The following is a 17,245-nucleotide window of genomic DNA, read 5'->3' as shown; positions in this document are numbered from 1 at the left end:
ACAATAGAATCTTATGTCAATAATAAAAGATTAAAGCATGCTGTTTGTCTTTATAGTTTGAGTTTTTATACATACATGTACTTAGCCACTGTGTTACTTTGTCACCAAATTATTCATAAAATGATTTAGGTATTTATGATTACTCACATATATTTAATTGTCATTTATTTAATAATTGTAATATATTTGAAATGAGTGATTGATTGACTAACGGATAATACAGCTAAATTGATTAAATGGTTAAAAACTGTAAACATCTTTTAGCAGTGCACTCGACCGTAATCTATATCAACATCCGGTAAAAGGAAAAACGTGTTTTCTACAGATTGGAGATTGACTGCTTGTGATTGATTTATATATTCATTGTAAAGGTTTGCATTTATATTTTATGTATTACATTTATCTACTTATATGTTTGTGTAACACCGCTTGAAGTTGTGGTTGATATTGATGTAAAATAACATAGAAATTTTGAGAAAACAATATAGCGATTTGGACTTGCAAAATTGCCACATTGTTTACACTTGATACGTATGATAAATAAATTATGGTTGTTAATAGAAGTGGGACATTTAAAGACGTATCGTATCCGTATCTGATACGTTGACGTATCTGAGAAAGTATCTTTGTGTTCTTGTTTAATAGATTATTTTCAGGTTTGATATGTGTTTTTATATGTTAGACATCTTTCTTTCATTGATACCCATTGATACACTTTTTTAAAACATGATAGTTTTCAATTTATGAATACTCGTTTATATCTAAACACTCGATATTTAAACCATCACCACTTCTCCGTCATGAATTTAAGATTTTTGAGTCCTTCTGTAGCCATGTGTATTACGAAATTGTGCAATAAAATTAAAACAGCAATGGTACAATAGAGATATGCCATATTGTGCATATATACAAAGGAAACGTCGTTCAGAAAATCGGGACTTTGTGGCAAATATTATAAGTTCTACAGACTTGAATAAAGAGATTTTAATTATAAAAACACAGTTTACTCTCTTCTTAATGTGCTAGCGTTTATTGTTAACAAAACGTCATTAACAACTATATTCAAAAACAAAACTCGTATAAGTCACTTAAGTCGAGTGCACCCTAGAAAGGTGTACTTCGCTACATATTTGAATAATTTTATTATTATTGGTAGCAATAATCAATTCGACTTATATAATGTGGAAGATTCAATACCCTTTTATAAGCAAGTATGTGCATGAATATTGTTAACGTTAACTTTATTTGTTTTATAATTCAACTTCACGCCTGGGTAGTTAGGGAGCTACCATTTGATTTTTATGGGGGGGCTAGGATGAAAAATTTTGTCCTGCCTTTTTTTTTAGCTGTTATCTCTGTCCTGCCTTTTTATTTTTCACTCTGTTCGGTCCTGCCTTTTTTTTTTTTAGTTTATCCTGACTTTTTTTTACCTAAATTGTCGTCCTGACTTTTTTTTTTTTGCAAGTGTCTCATCCTGCCTTTTTTTTTTACTCAAAACTCCTGTCCTGCCTATTTTTTTCAAATTTCATCCTAGCCCCCCATTAAAATCAAATGGTAGCTCCCTTATAATGATTTAAAGATCAAGCTTCAAAACATAATACAAGTATATAGATTGGCATGAAAATCACGTTATTGTTATGTGTATAAATGTAAGCTTCTGTTGTCGTCCATGCAATGTTTTAAAAATTGTATTATAGGAACTGTAAATATAGTAGAAACATCACGTTGAGAGCAATACATATAATTAAGTCCAGATTTTGACATACAAGAAGCAAGTACATGTATGCAAGGATTTGTATAGTCTTACTATACAAATCCATGATGTATGTAAATACAAATGATGCATAAATTACACGATAATTCAACAGTTTATTTATTAAAGATGAAAGAGATAAAAAATTTGCATCGCCTTTTTCTTTCACCATCTCTTTTCTCTTTCTCGATTACTTTTTAAGCACGTAAAAAATCAATTGAATAATAATCAATATATATATATATATATGTTTAGATACGTCAACGTATCAGGTACGGATACGATACGTCTTTAAATGTCCCACTTCTATTTAAAGTCATAAGAAACGAGTGACCGGTGAAAAATAATGTTCTTCCAATTCTTGAACCAATGCATACAAACATCATAAACTTAGTCTTCTGTGCACGAATTTATCATTTTTTTTTCGTGTAAATTTCACCTGTTTGTCAACAATCGACAAAAAATCAAAACTGTTTCTTACAAATAAGCATGGAAATTGAGCACGTGTTTAACATGTAAATTCAGATAATAGTTTATTTTAAGGACATCCATGCGTATTGTGATCACCGGATTTTTACGAGATGGGTCACTGAGGTAACTTTGCACACGGAAAATATGTCGGGGGAATTGCTTCCTTGAAGGAAGGAAGCAATTAAAATAAAGTAAACTTCTTCTAAATATGAATAAATTAAAGAATTTTCTTCAGAAAAAAGTATATGTACATAAGTTTTATAATGAAAACTATCCATTGAGGTATAAAAACACATATGCATTATTTTTTTGATTTGAGGTTTCTTATGACTTTAAGAAGGAGTGAGCTTACTATCAATACATCGTATAAAATTGCAGAGGTTTCTTAGTGTCTTTGGTTGTTTTGGATTAAACAGTGTGTTAAATTTGATAATGTTGTTTGGGTATTAGTTCATTTGGCATAAATCTTCTTCTTTCATCTTGTAAAGCCGGGCAAACAAAAATATAGTGATATTCGTCTCCGATATTTCTTTTCGTTCATATTGAACATTTTCTATCACTTCTGTCAATGTTATGCCATCTCCCCTTTTCTATTGGCAGTGAATGATTCGATGTTCGGAATTTACAAAGTGTATATATATCTCGATCATTTATGATGTTGAAATAATTCTCAAATTCAAAATTTTCCTTCAAGATATAAAAAAGAAGATGTGGTATGATTGCCAACGAGACAACTATCCACAAAAGACCAAAATGACACAGACATTAACAACTATAGGTCACCGTACGGCCTTCAACAATGAGCAAAGCCCATACCGCATAGTGAGCTATAAAAGGCCACGATAAGACAATGTAAAACAATTCAAACGAGAAAACTAACGGCCTTATTTATGTAAAAAAGATGAACGAAAAACAAATATGTCTGTAACACATAAACAAACGACAACCACTGAATTACAAGAGCCTATAAGCATGATAAGTAATGCATTTTGATGTGTTCTGGATAGCTGAATTCCAAATTTGTTTAAACTGGTCTATTAATCTAAGTTGGTACTTTTTGGTAACCATTTGGTGAGGTCTGTATTTTGCACATACAATAAGTTTCAAAATCCGGTATTGTCCAATATATTTTTAATATTCTTTATCCATGTATGTTATTTATAGAATGTAGGACAAACGGACCGTATACCACCAACTTTTTAAACATAATAAAATTGGGAATGGAAATGGGGAATAGGTCAAAGAGACAACAACCCGTCCAAAGAGCAGAACACAGATAAAGGCCACCAATTATTCTTCAACGCAGCGAGAAAATCTCGCACCCGGAGGCGGTTCTCAGCTGGCTCCTACTAGTAAATAAAAATGTGTACTAGTTCAGTGAAAATAGACGTCATACTTAACTCCAAAACATATAAAAGAACTAAAATCAAAAACATACAAGACTAACAAAGGCCAGAGGCGAGTTGGGACAGGAGCAACAATGCGACGGGGTTAAATATTTTTTTGAGATCTCAACCTTCCCCTTTACCTCTAACCAATTTAGATTAAAAAAACACACAGCAAAACGCACAGTAAAACTAAGTTTAAAAGAAGTCAGAGTCCGATGTCAGAACAGGCAACAACAAAAAAACTAAAGAAAATTGACAATGATACATAAATTAACAAAGGACTACTAGTCGTTACTGTCACCACAGCTCCAGACCTTAATTATATATAATTAGTATGTTAAAGAATTACGTATCTCTTGTTGCAGTAACACTACATTTTTTGCCATTAAAAAACTTTTTTTCTCCAAATTTCCGACTTTTTATAAGTTTATTTTGTTATAATTTGTCTATTTATAATGTGCAAGTACTTGAAAGTTTAACACAAGTTGAATGGAATTCATTTATTTAAATATCAAAGTCAAAAATTGAGATTTTGATCTGCATGACATGTAAACTACCTTACGCAAGACCATATATGCAAATATCAATGCTGTTATTATTCAAAAATTGTGATTTTTTTCGTTAATATATTTTCAAATGACAATCATTAAAATCTTTCGAACGAATGGAAAACAACTGACATATTCCTGGCTTTGTACAGCAGTAGCGGATCCAGAACCTTTCATAAGGAGGGGGGCCGCTGACTTACCTAAAGAGAGGCTCCAGTCATGCTTCAGTGATTCCCTATAGCTATATAATCAACCAAATTTTTCCAACGAAAGGTTGGGGGCAGGCCACCCCTGGATCCCCCTTTGTACAGGTATTTTCTTATGGAGAAAATGGTAGATTAAACCTGTTTTTATAGCTAGCTTATCTCTCAAGTATTTGACAGTCGCATACAATTTCATATTATTGACAACAATGTGTGAATAAAACAAATTGCAAGTGGGACTTAATTAACAAAGACTGCAAATATCAACTTTTTTACGTTGAAAAGGGGTCTAATAAGTCAAAGACAACAATCAATTCCTAGATTAAATTCAATTGTATACTGTATGTATATGAGAAAATAGATCCTATCAAAAGTGGTTTTGTTTGATGATTCAATAAAATTCTTTATTTGAGAATTTTGGTAAAAAAGTTTGATTTTCGAAAAGGTGCATGTTTCTTGTTCCGAAAGTCTTTGGTTTTATAGACTTGTGTACATGCTGTGTCAAGTTTATCATTAGAGTATTGGGCATTACAATTTTTTTAATTTTCTTTTATGAATTTGTGATCAGTTAATGTGATTTTTTTTTTCATAATTAAAAAATAAGGCAATCGTTAAGTGTATAATTGTTTACACCTTTCCTAAGTAAGACCTATGTCAGGAATCTGATCTTCAGTTGATGTCGTTCATAAGTATTTCTTGTGTCTCCTTTTTATATAGATTAGACCGTTGGTTTTCCCGTTTGAACGGTTTTACACTAGTAATGTTTTGGGCCCTTTATAGCTTGCTTTTCGATGTGAGCCAAGGCTCCGTGTTGAAGACCGTACTTTGACCTATAATAGTTTACTTTTATAAATTGTGACTTGGATGGAGAGTTGTCTCATTGGCACTCATACCACATCTTCTTATATACATCATGTACATAGACAGATATAGGTGACTTATTGCATATAGTCATGATGAGAACGGTTAACAAAGGTTCTGAAGAGTCAAGGATTTAGAAATAATGGTTAAAACTGCATGTCATATAACACAGAAAAGTCTATTCTTTGAGGCATTCTTATTTAACTTATATTTCATAAACTAAATAAACCGGCCATACCAGATATAGATATGAACATATAGACTTAAGTTTAAATTTCAAATATAGGAGCCAGGAGGTTTTTTTCCATTCTGTATGCTAGAGCTCTTACTAAAAATAAACAAAAATCGCCTGTAGGCCACCATTTTGAAAATCTCTAAACCGTCCTTGGAAGTACGGTTAAAGGTTTCATTAAACAAATAACCAATTGGTTAAGAACAAAAAAAATAATAGTTTGTGCGGAGAAATCAAAGGATATTTAAATGACGTTAAGTGTTGATACAAGTATTAGAAAAAGTGCTGTTAAACCACATTGTTATTACTTGAACAACATTTAGATTAGAGTGTTTCGTGTTAAGTATAGACATTGATTGAAATTTTGTGATTATTTAACACGTTTTGTGAAACTTGTAAACTTAGTCTCGGATAAAGTTTGTACATTTGTATCACCCACTACATACCCGGTAAGTGTATTTTCAATTTGAAAAGACAAACATGAGGCATTATTTAGTAGTTTGTGCGGATAAATCTCAATAGAAAAAATACACAAAAAAAAAAAAACAATTAAGCACTCGCACATTTGACTATGAGGTATATACCATTTGTATACTGCAAATAACAAGACTTTAGTATATTTAAATAAAATATATTTAAATGACGTTAAGTGTTGATACAAGTATAAGAAAAAGTGTTGTTAGTTTTTGAAACAAGTAAACCATATCGTTATTACTTGAACAACATTTAGATTAGAGTATATCGTGTTGAGAAATGTTTAGTAAAGACATTTGATTGAAATTTTGTGATTATTTAACACGTTTTGTGAAACTTGTAAACTTAGTCTCGGATAAAGTTTGTACATTAGTATCACCCACTACATACCCGACCCCACTACAGACACAACCAAGGTCATCGTCGACCGGAACCGGAAGTACACATATCCAATATAAATAAACATTTGTTTGTTTGTTTACATAGTGCAGTTTTGATTTATATTTTTTTTTTACACACTTTGAACTTAGTTACACTTTGTGAATTTTCATACATTTTTTTTCAAAATTATTTACACATTTACATGATGATTGATGGGTATATGTAGTGAGACATTGCGATATACATTTGTACATGTATAGGGTAAAATACCCAACTGAGACTTAGTTTAGTTTACTGAATTTTATTTATGTAAACAGGATTAGTTCGATTTAGTTTCCCCGATACACATTGAACTTGCTTACACATATATACACACATACTCACAAACATTTACACTTATACCGCATTGAATATAGTGCTATATTGGTGTTTATATATATATTTTGTGGTTTGGATTATTCGACATTTACTTAACATTTCGGTTTCTTGGACATTTCTGTCATTTGAGCAGACATCCTTAAGGTTTTTGTTTCAAAAGATAAAAATATGTGGATTTCGGTAAAGAGATTATGAATATCTTCGTTACAAAATTTGGCTCTTCATTTGTGTAACAATTCTTTGTAAGTAATTGATTTTTGTTAAAAGAAATTGATTTAAGCAGAAAAAACGGTATTTTAGTTGAAAAAACTTAAAAGTCGTTAATTTCTTCATTATAGTTGGAACGAATAATCTTCATACAATATCAAGCCAAATATTATTTCTAAAAAGAAGGGTCCATATGCTCGTTTTTAAGCTAATGATTAAATCATTATATAGGAAACTATTATAAGGTCATCCGAAAATGGGATAAGACTGATAATAAAATACTAATTCAATTTCATGCAAAAAATTTAAATGCTAAAAGTTTTAGAAGCAAGAGTGTGATGTCTGTTTTTTAAGATTAATTCTGCGAATTGTTTTTGTCTGCAAAAATATCAAACAAAGAGATAAAAGAGAATCACAACCATTGAATAAAATGGAGCATTTAAATGGAGAATGTGTCAAAGAGAAAACGATCCGACCAAAGAGCAGAAAATGGTGCGTCTAAACACGGCTAAAGACTCTTTAGTGCACTAATGACTTATAATATGCTACTAAGGACGTAAAGGGGTGCTGTACAATGATTTCAAGATTTTCAAGATTTTATTGTAAAGCAACGCTCAGACACATAAATGTGTAACATGAGGTACATATATACAATGGTAAACATGATTTATAATACAAAGGTAACATTAAAAAAAAAAACAAAATAAAAAACAATATAATTTAAAAAAAAAAAACAACAATAAAAAAAAAATAAAAAAAATAAGACAAATTAATATACATATCACAATAGGTTATTCAGCTTTTTGATAAAAGATGCCACCTGTCTATATAAATTGACATTACAGTAAGATAACATTACAGATAATTTCTGTTTACTTGGATGCTTCGTATAATAACTAGGGATATGTTGTTCTCTAAAAGTAAACAAATTTCTTATCAAGATAGAGATTGATATTCAAATTTAATAAATAAAGGACCACAAAGTATTATTGAACAATGTATGTACCGTTTTCTTTGATTTTTCCGAAAATCACTGAACCATAAGACATGTGTCAAATTACAAAACTGATACCACTATTTCCTTAAACAAATGAATAAATATTTATTAGGATAAGAAAATTACCCATACATTTAGATATATTTACCATAAAAATATTTTTTAAAAATCATTTAAGATGCATCAGTTTATGATTAAATGAAAAAATATAGAAAATTGTTAAGCTGTTTTTAAGGAAGGAAAATAATGATTGGATAGAGGAAAATAGCCCCACCCCCTATAAATGACCATTAATTTACATAAGTTGGGCTTAAATTTGGAGACCGATCGCGAGACCTAACTGCAATAAACAACAGATATTTGGTATTACAAATGTTTAGATTTTCTTATTATTTGGTAAATGTCATTTTCTAAGCTATTTCTAATTAATTTGTACGAATCAGAATTTTTCTTACAAAATAATATCTTTTGCTCTAAATTAACACATGCAATTCTGATAATATAAGGAATATTGTAACTTAAGTAATAAAAAAGAGATTATGATTTTTCAATCAGTTGTAATGTATAAGTTCGCTCGTGTCAGTCGGATCACTGATTTTCGGCAATATCAAGGAAAAACCGACAAGTTCCAAATATTGTCCAACTACTCATTTATTGGTGAAATTAACTTGTATGTACTGTTGATAAGCATATGTACAGAATTACAAACATGTGCAGTGCATGTTAACATAAGAGAATCAAATAATTTCTGTTATGCTTGTAGTGAGTACGAAAACAACTTACAATATTTTTTTATATATATAGATATAGAAAGATGTGGTATGAGTGCCAATGAGACAATTCTCCATCTATATAAAATCAAAAAAAAATTAAAAAAACGAGAAAACGAGAAACACGTATAAAGTACATAAACAAACGACAACTACTGTACATCAGATTATATATACATATATAATCGTCTATAAAATTTATCCGTCAAAGTGAAAAAATATATATATGTCACACATTACTTTGGTACTAAATTTTATATTTCAAACTGTCTAATTATATTGACTTTTTTTGTGTACATTTCGTATGCAGCAGGCATATTTAATTTATTCAATACTAATAATGATCTCAAAATTCGCTATGAATTCACATGTCCGAAATATTTGATTACATCTGAAACATTTTAGATTATAAATTTCTATTTGTCAATATCCTTTTAAACTCTAAGCTATAATGTAAATATTTTACAAGCTCGTTATGCTACTTTTTATTCGGTAATATGAAATACAAACAAAATTCAATTGATTGATGGATTGATCACCTATCGTATTTCTATTTGACAAATAAAATCAGTTTATTATATTATTTCTGTTTACAACATGACCCCAACAAACTGTGTTGTTATAGCAACACACGTTACTTTGGTACTTAATTTTATATTTCAAACTGTCTTAATTATATTGACTTCTTTTGTGTTCATTTCGTATGCAGCAAGCATATTTAATTTATTCAATACTAAAAATGATCTCAAAATTTGCTATGAATTCACATGTCCGAAATATTTGTTTACATCTGAAACATGTAAGATTAAAAATATAAGATATCTTATATAGTTTATAATGCGACATTGTATGCATAAAAATAAATTTTTTGAATTTAAATTGTATATGAAATAAAATTAGTAAGAGTTCCGTGGAATACAATGTCTGACCTTCGTTTCCCGTAAACTTGAAGTCTCAGGTTCAACAAAATCAATACACTATTTTTTTTTTATTGTAAGGAGCTTCTGTTCAAGTTCACAAATATTTTCGGAACCTATAAAATAGCCGACTTAAATTAAATTACTTGAATCTGAGCCGGCAAAATAGCATATGCGTATATCGTGCTTGCGTGAATCGTGCGTGCATCGTTCGTGTATATTGTATTAATCATTCATCGTGCATCGTGCGTGTATCGTGTATCGTGCATTCATCGTGCGTGTAATGTAGCTATGCCGGAATCTTACATCGATAGTCTTACGTTAACATCAGATGCCGTACTCAAAGATCTGGATTTAAGAGGCAGTGGAATTGGTAATATTGTTGACTGAAGGAAAGTTCAAGAACAGGATCCTACCAGAAAAGACGTTGGACCAAATCCGCACTTAAAGCAGTTTAACCATCTGAAAATGTATGACGGAATTCTTCATCTGGAGACTATTGTGAATGAAGAGGAAAGATACCAACTAGTTCTACCACTAGAACATGTACCAACTGTTTTGGAAGCCATACATAATGACATGGGACATCCTGGGAGAGACCGAACAACGTCACTGGTCAATGATAGGTTTTACTGGTCCGGAATGCACCAAGATATACAGACATGGATAGAAGAATGTGGAAGATGTGTCCGTAGGAAGTCACCTACCAACCAACGTGCACCATTGGTAAGTATATCAACGACATCGCCATTGGAGTTAGCGTGCATGGACTTCCTAACCCTTGAACCATCAAAGGGAGGCTATCAACACCTTTTAGTCATGACGGATCATTTCACCAGATTTGCCATGGCATTTCCAGCCAGGAATCAGCTTGCTAAAACAGTTGCGGATGCGTTTTACAGTAATTTCATCTTACATTATGGAATACCAGATAGAATTCATGCAGACCAGGGGGCAAATTTTGAAAGTACCATCATCATTAAAGAACTATGTGCCATCACAGGAATGTCCAAGTCAAGAACTTCTAATTATCATCCTATTGGAAATGGACAATATGAGTGTTTCGACCGGACCCTTTGTGACATGCTTGGCTCACTAGACACCAGAAAGAAGATTAACTGGAAGAGTCATGTTAGTCCATTGGTTTTCGCATACAACACCAGACATGAGAGTACAGGACAGTCGCCTTACATGCTGATGTTTGGACGTTACCCTAGGTTACCGATAGATGCAGCTCTAGGACTAAGAGAAAAGCAACAGGAGATAACTACAAAGTATATCAAAGATCTGAAGGACAGAATAACAAAGGCACACGAATTACCAACTACATCTGCAAATAAGGCCAGAGATCAACAAAAGAGCCATTATGACAACAGAGTTAGAGGAGGAACAGTAAAGGTAGGTGATAGGGTATTGGTAAAGATTGTTAGTTTTGAGGGAAAACACAAGTTGGCAGACAGATGGGAACAAGACCCCTACACAGTACTAAGTCAACAGAATGAAGACATCCCTGTTTTCATGGTAAAGAAGGAAAATGGAGAGGGACGTACAAGGACGCTCCACCGTAACCTTTTGCTACCTATTGGGTTTCTAAGCGATACACCAGAACCTTCACATATACCCAAACCGAAACCAAGACCACGGAAAAGACCTGCCAAGAGGACAGAAGAACTGGGAACAATCCAATCTGACTCCAAACAAGAATCGGACGAAGAGTCAGAATGGGACTTAAGAATCATCACTAGAACTGGTATGGTTAGTGATTCATCCCTCACTGAGGAGTAATGATGATGAATATATTTTGGTTACCAGCGAGACGGAAGGATACGCCCAGTCATCTGTGGGTACTATTGGTATTCCAGATCATGTTGAGCTTGTACAGGAAGGAGGCGCTTCGAATGATGAGACTGTTCAGGAGGAACCTTCTATTGAAGAAACAGCTCATGACACTGATACAGATGAGGATGATGAACCAGTACAGCTACGTCGTTCCACCAGAGAACGGAGAGCTCCCCTCCGATTCAGATCCGGAGATTTTGATATGACCAAATCTGCACAGAGAACACCGTTATCAGATTGGGAAAAGAAGGTGCAATGCATCACGTCACTGTCAGATAGAGGATATATGGAAGGATTACAGTCTGAGGCAACAAAGACCATCTTAGACATACTGAAGTCGTCTTCACATACTCCTTCGTGAAATGATGAGACGTCATTTGCCAGCTGGGGGGGGAGTATGTGGAAGGGTGAAATTTCAATTGTTTGTATGTATATAGTTTAAACTTTCAGAATTGTACTTTGATCTATATGATGTTATGGTTTTCTGTATAATAAAATATCCATTGGAACGTATTTATTGGATTTGTTTACTTATTTACAATAATAAAAGAATAAAGCATGCTGATTTATTTATCTTTATATGCTAATTAAGGTGATGTCCTGAGTTCTGGTATGTATACCCTTTAAATGCCTATTCATTGTATTGATGGTCAGTATTGGTCACTTTGTCTATTCTCGTTGGTCAGTTAAATCACATGTATATGTGTGGAGGGAAATCTCTGTCAGTTCTTTGAAAGTATTCTTTTGGTTTTACTCAGTATGAAGGCAGACATTTTGAACTATACACACTAATTCCTATTCTGATGTCCTTTTGAGTTTTTATACTAAGCCACTGTGTTACTTTGTCACCATATTATTCATTTAGGTATTTATAATAATTCACATATAGGTAATTGTCATTTAATTAATAATTCTAGTGTATTTGAAATGAGTGATTGATTGACTGACGGATAATACAGCTAAATTGATTAAATGGTTAAAAACTGTAAAAAGTATTAAAAACGTTTATGAGTTAATATTTAAAACCATAAGATATTAATATAAACCATCTGAGTAGTATTTGTTATTAAACTAGTAAATATAAACTAAAAGTAAAGTTTCATGTACAAAATGTGTATTAGTGTAATGGCACAATAGTTATAGTCCTTTTTTTTATATTCAGGAGTTATTATCATGACTATGTACTGTTGATTCCATCCCATGAGGGGATATTGTTATTGACCTTCGCATCTAAGTGTGAGGTAAGCAATGAGTTGGGATTTATATGTTTTGCTATCAATGCTTATTATTTTGTTTGCTTATGCTTATTTTTAATTGCTTTGCTTTTTCTGAACATAAGCTATTTAGTTTGTTTCGTGTAGAATCTAGTTTTGCATGTAATTGTATTTTTAAGACATTATAATAATTGAATAGTTTGTAGAATCAATAAGCGACTTATTTCAATTAGATTACATTGATATTTTGTAAGAATAACAAAATAAGAGAAAGATTAAATACTTGTGTTATTTATTTTAATTGGAAATTCATTGAGTTCATATTGTACTCGTGTAGAGGCGCATTTATGGGGACAGGTCCCGCTCTTAGGTAGCCAGTTGGCCCCCACTTATGAAAATTTCTCGATCCGCCACTGTCATGTTATTATTCTTGAAAGAGGGACGAAAGATACCAAAGGGACAGTCAAACTCATAAATCTAAAACAAACTGACAACGCCATGGCTAAAAATAAAAAAGACAAACAGAAAAACAATAGTACACATGACACAAAATAGAAAACTAAAGAATAAACAACACGAACCCCACCAAAAACTGGGGGTGATCTCAGGTGCTCCGGAAGGGTAATCAGATCCTGCTCCACTTTTATATTTAATTACAGGGTCTCTTGTTTACAACTTTTCGATATCGTAATAAATAGAATCCAAAACCTGAGAAGTGTTTTATTTTGTGTCTGCTAAAGCCAAGAAAACCACTCGACTACATGTCTACTTGCTTAGTTCAGTATGCTCTATGTTTACCCATAGTAAATGTTAAATCGAAATTACGACCGCATTCTCTGCAGTTTTTTTTTCTTTCTGTTTTTCATAAAATTCAATGCTATCTACTGTACGTCTTTGAACTTGTTTCAAAATAATTTAACTTTCTTAATGGTCCCAAAACCAAAATCTTATAAGACTGACAGAGTTATATTCCTCAATTCACTATTTTATTAAAGTTTACTCAACGCGTAAACTTCTTAAATTGGTTCAACTTTTGAAGACACGTGCGCCACTTGAAATGCTTCGTGCTCCTTTCTAAAAGTTGGACAAAACAGAGCAGAAAAGATCGAAAACCACGGTAAAAATATCACCTATCACTGAATAAATTGTGTATGTCCCAGATGGCCAATCGTAGTTGGCTTATTGTGACACTATTTTTACCTGGAAATCGATAAATACTAAATATTAACCTGTTTTCGTTGATCTCTGACCCGCACAATCACGCAACTACAAGCTGAAAAATGTACAAAAACATCATGGGATAGCGTTCTCGTGTCATACGGCGGTAATTTCAAAAATATTACCGATCTCGAAAATGCTTTAAAATAGAGATTACGCGTAACCGCAATTTTTTTTACGGAAATATGTAAATAAAATTTACTTCTGCCAGTGAGACCCCAGACTGACAGTGCAAAACCCCCAAAAACTATAAAAACGGAGGTCCATCGGATTAAATGTTCGTTGAACGTCCGCGTTAGAATCCGTTTTTTACGGTACACGTCCGTTCCGTTTTCGTTGTGTATCCTTCACTTGTCCGTGCTACATCTGTTAGAGGTCCAATAGACCAATTTGACAACGGACCTCTACTCGACGTATAACATATAAAATGGATGTTCAACGGATAAAACGGATGATTAACAAATGTAATACGGATATTATCCGAAATAGAACGGAAAGATCGGATACATTGTACGTACCCAATTGGAAACGGATAATTGCCAATTGAACATTTTACATCAGAAATGCCATTTTTTATGTCAGATTTCTGCAGTGTCAAGATTTATATTATTCATGATGGAACATGGAGTAAGAACACGTTTTCACTATCAAGCAGGTCGTTTTCAGACCAAAATGAACTTTAATATTATAAATATAAACGGTAATTTTAAAATTATTTTGAGGTCACGTGTATGCAATTTACATTTTTATCTATTGCCACCTTCAAGTTTACGCTTATCCTGTTCATACGTTTTATCCAGTAGCCGTCTGTTGGATGTCTGTTTTTGTACTCTTCCTGTGTGTACTGGACGTGGTAGGCATTTATTACGCGTCTGTTTTTTTTTTTGTCATTTCACAAAAGTACTCCAAACGGATAACACTTAAGTCAACGGAAAACTTTTTATCCTTTCCATGTCCCTTCGAGGTACCTGGTAAGGTGTGACCACAGCTTCAGGCAATTAGATATGTTTACATTACTTACAAATTAGAAAATACTATATTCATTATTTGTCGGTTCGCGTTATTCTTTATGATGTGACCAGGACGCGGTAAAACGATTTGTATACGTTTTGATAAATTCTACATCGTTCGAACCAGAACTATGGGATTTTATTTTATAAGTTCAAAAAAGGATACGAGGCCAATTAAATGATTTATTGACCAATAGTGAAGAACTGTTTTATATATTTGGGGAGTCTATGTTTTGAGGGAGTTAATGGACAAAAAGTAAGACAAACGACGTAGGTGTGTATGTTGAGAAGATTAAACGAAAAGCAAATCCTCCTCAATAGCTTATGAACAAAAAATAAATGTAAACTATTTTTTAAGGTGGAGTAGTTAACATGAAGACAGGCATTTAATTTTCATATCACAATAACAACAAATAGGGGTCATTACAAATAAAAAATAAGTTTATAACATTTAAAAACATATGCTTTCAAAATTCTGAATGCGGAATTCTGAAATATTTGAGTCTTCTCGGTTTTCCTACGTCATATGAAACCCGACAGTATTTGATAAATTTGTGAAACTTGATTCTATTATTATATATTTTATAATCACGATACAACACTTTACAAACTCAACAGAGCAGAGAATGCACATTTCTTTTTCGTTGTTGTTTCTGTAAACCTATTCGTCGGCTGTTTTGTTAACAATGACATTAGTTAAGGTTCATGTGGACCCAAAGGCTAAAATGGCCGTATTTTCACCTCAAAATTTACTCTGAGTACAGACAAACCTGTGCATCTGGAAAAGTTTTAAGGCATAGCATGCATAGATAAATAGATTTCCAATGCATTGTATGATTTAGAAAATTCATAACTTTTCTGGATTTTGGCGTGCACTTTTTTTCGTTCCTGCAGAAGGTGATAAAATTAACAAACAGTTGAGATTCCCTTGATATGGTCCACCCAGGTACACAGTTTAAATCTCCAATTATTGTCAGGTATCTATTGTCCATCTATTGTCCATGTCAATCAATATCGCTCACTTCAATTATTACCTGTGGGGAAGTTTTCAAACCGGTTTCCCAACTTAGTTTATTTTGGCACCTTCTGGTGGAATGAAAAAAAGTGCACTGCAAAATCCTGGTAAGTTTTTAATTTTCTAAATCGTAAAACATATTTGAAATTTATTTATCTAGGGCATGCTATGTGTGAAATTTTTAACAGATGCGCAGGTTTGTCTGTACTCAAAGAAGATTTTGAGGTGAAAATACGGCCATTTTAGTCACAGGGTCCACCCGAACCTTAATAAATTACAACTAGTTTGCGGTTCAAACATTTTTAATGTGTCAGCAAATCTGAGGATGAAAAAATGAGAATAACTGACTCAAAAATACCTGAAAATAAATCGTCTGAATATGTACTGAAGTAGTGAGTGTTTTATTTGACTTTCGATTTATCTATAAATGTATCGTTCTTCAACAAATAATTTATTCAATTGCTGTTTTGATAAGGTATATAATTAGACATATTTTCAAGTATATCCCAACTAATTCAGACAGCATGTGTACTTTTCATTAATACCTCTAGAAGACAAATGTTACACTCAAGTTATTTAAAGATGCTTAGTGAGGAGTCTGTATAATAAAGTGGTTTTCATTTGTTGCTGTGTTACCTATTTGTTTTTGTCATTTTTTTGTAAATTAATCAGGCCCTTAATTTTCACGTTTGAATTAATTTACATTTGTCATTTCGTGGTCTTTTATAGCTGACTATGATGCATGGGCTTTGTGCATTGTTTCAGGTCGCACATGTACGGTGACCTATGGTTGTAAATTTCTGTGTCATGTTTCTTGTGAAGAGTTGTCCCATTGACAATCAAACCACATCTTCTTTTTCCTGTTAATATATTATTATTATTCTTAAACTCGAACAAAAAAAGCCTTACAAAATTATTAGTCAAAATGAGAGAGCAATTTCTAATGAAAAATAAAACAGAATAATGAAGGGTTTAATACATAAAGATGACAAAATAAAAATACTTCATTTTTCTAATTTTTGGATTAAGAAAATTTACAGCAGCATTAACCGATAACGGAAATTGTATAAGAGTTTGAATAATAAATTGCAATTAAATCAGAAAATAAATAATACAATGAGAGATTATTTGCTTTTTACCTCTTTAGTAGTGGTCTTTTGGTATGTATTCAAATATCTTGCTATATTCTAAATTCTTATTCACAGTATCATCTCAAAAACTTTAATAATAACGATATGCCACCAATGTCGATTGGTTAAATATAACACGAATAAAAACAAACGAACTGCATACAAATTCCTAATCACAAGTGACAAGATAACAAATATATTAACATTAAAAGAGAAACAAATTAGCGAAGCAAAACCTA

General features: G+C 32.2%; 1 protein-coding gene across 9 annotated transcripts in view; it reads left to right on the top strand.

Annotated features, from left to right (window-relative positions):
* Positions 1-219: 219 nt before the first annotated feature.
* LOC143081646 (uncharacterized) overlaps positions 220-17,245 on the top strand; it is a 43,378-nt gene continuing 26,352 nt past the window's right edge. For 3 of the 9 annotated variants that reach the window (XR_012980040.1, XR_012980037.1, XM_076257414.1), the window contains exons 1-2: positions 5,743-5,905; positions 12,582-12,660. The gene's annotated coding sequence lies outside the window, so the exon portion shown is untranslated. Of the gene's footprint in view, positions 372-5,741; positions 5,906-12,581; positions 12,661-15,861; positions 15,984-17,245 lie in introns of those variants that run through there. The other 6 variants (XM_076257420.1, XM_076257440.1, XM_076257432.1 and 3 more) reach the window with 6 other exon arrangements.

Source organism: Mytilus galloprovincialis, chromosome 1 (assembly GCF_965363235.1).
Source record: "Mytilus galloprovincialis chromosome 1, xbMytGall1.hap1.1, whole genome shotgun sequence".
NCBI lineage: Eukaryota > Metazoa > Mollusca > Bivalvia > Mytilida > Mytilidae > Mytilus > Mytilus galloprovincialis.
The sequence above is the reverse complement of the archived record's forward strand: the minus strand, read 5'-3'. Positions and strand labels throughout refer to the sequence as shown.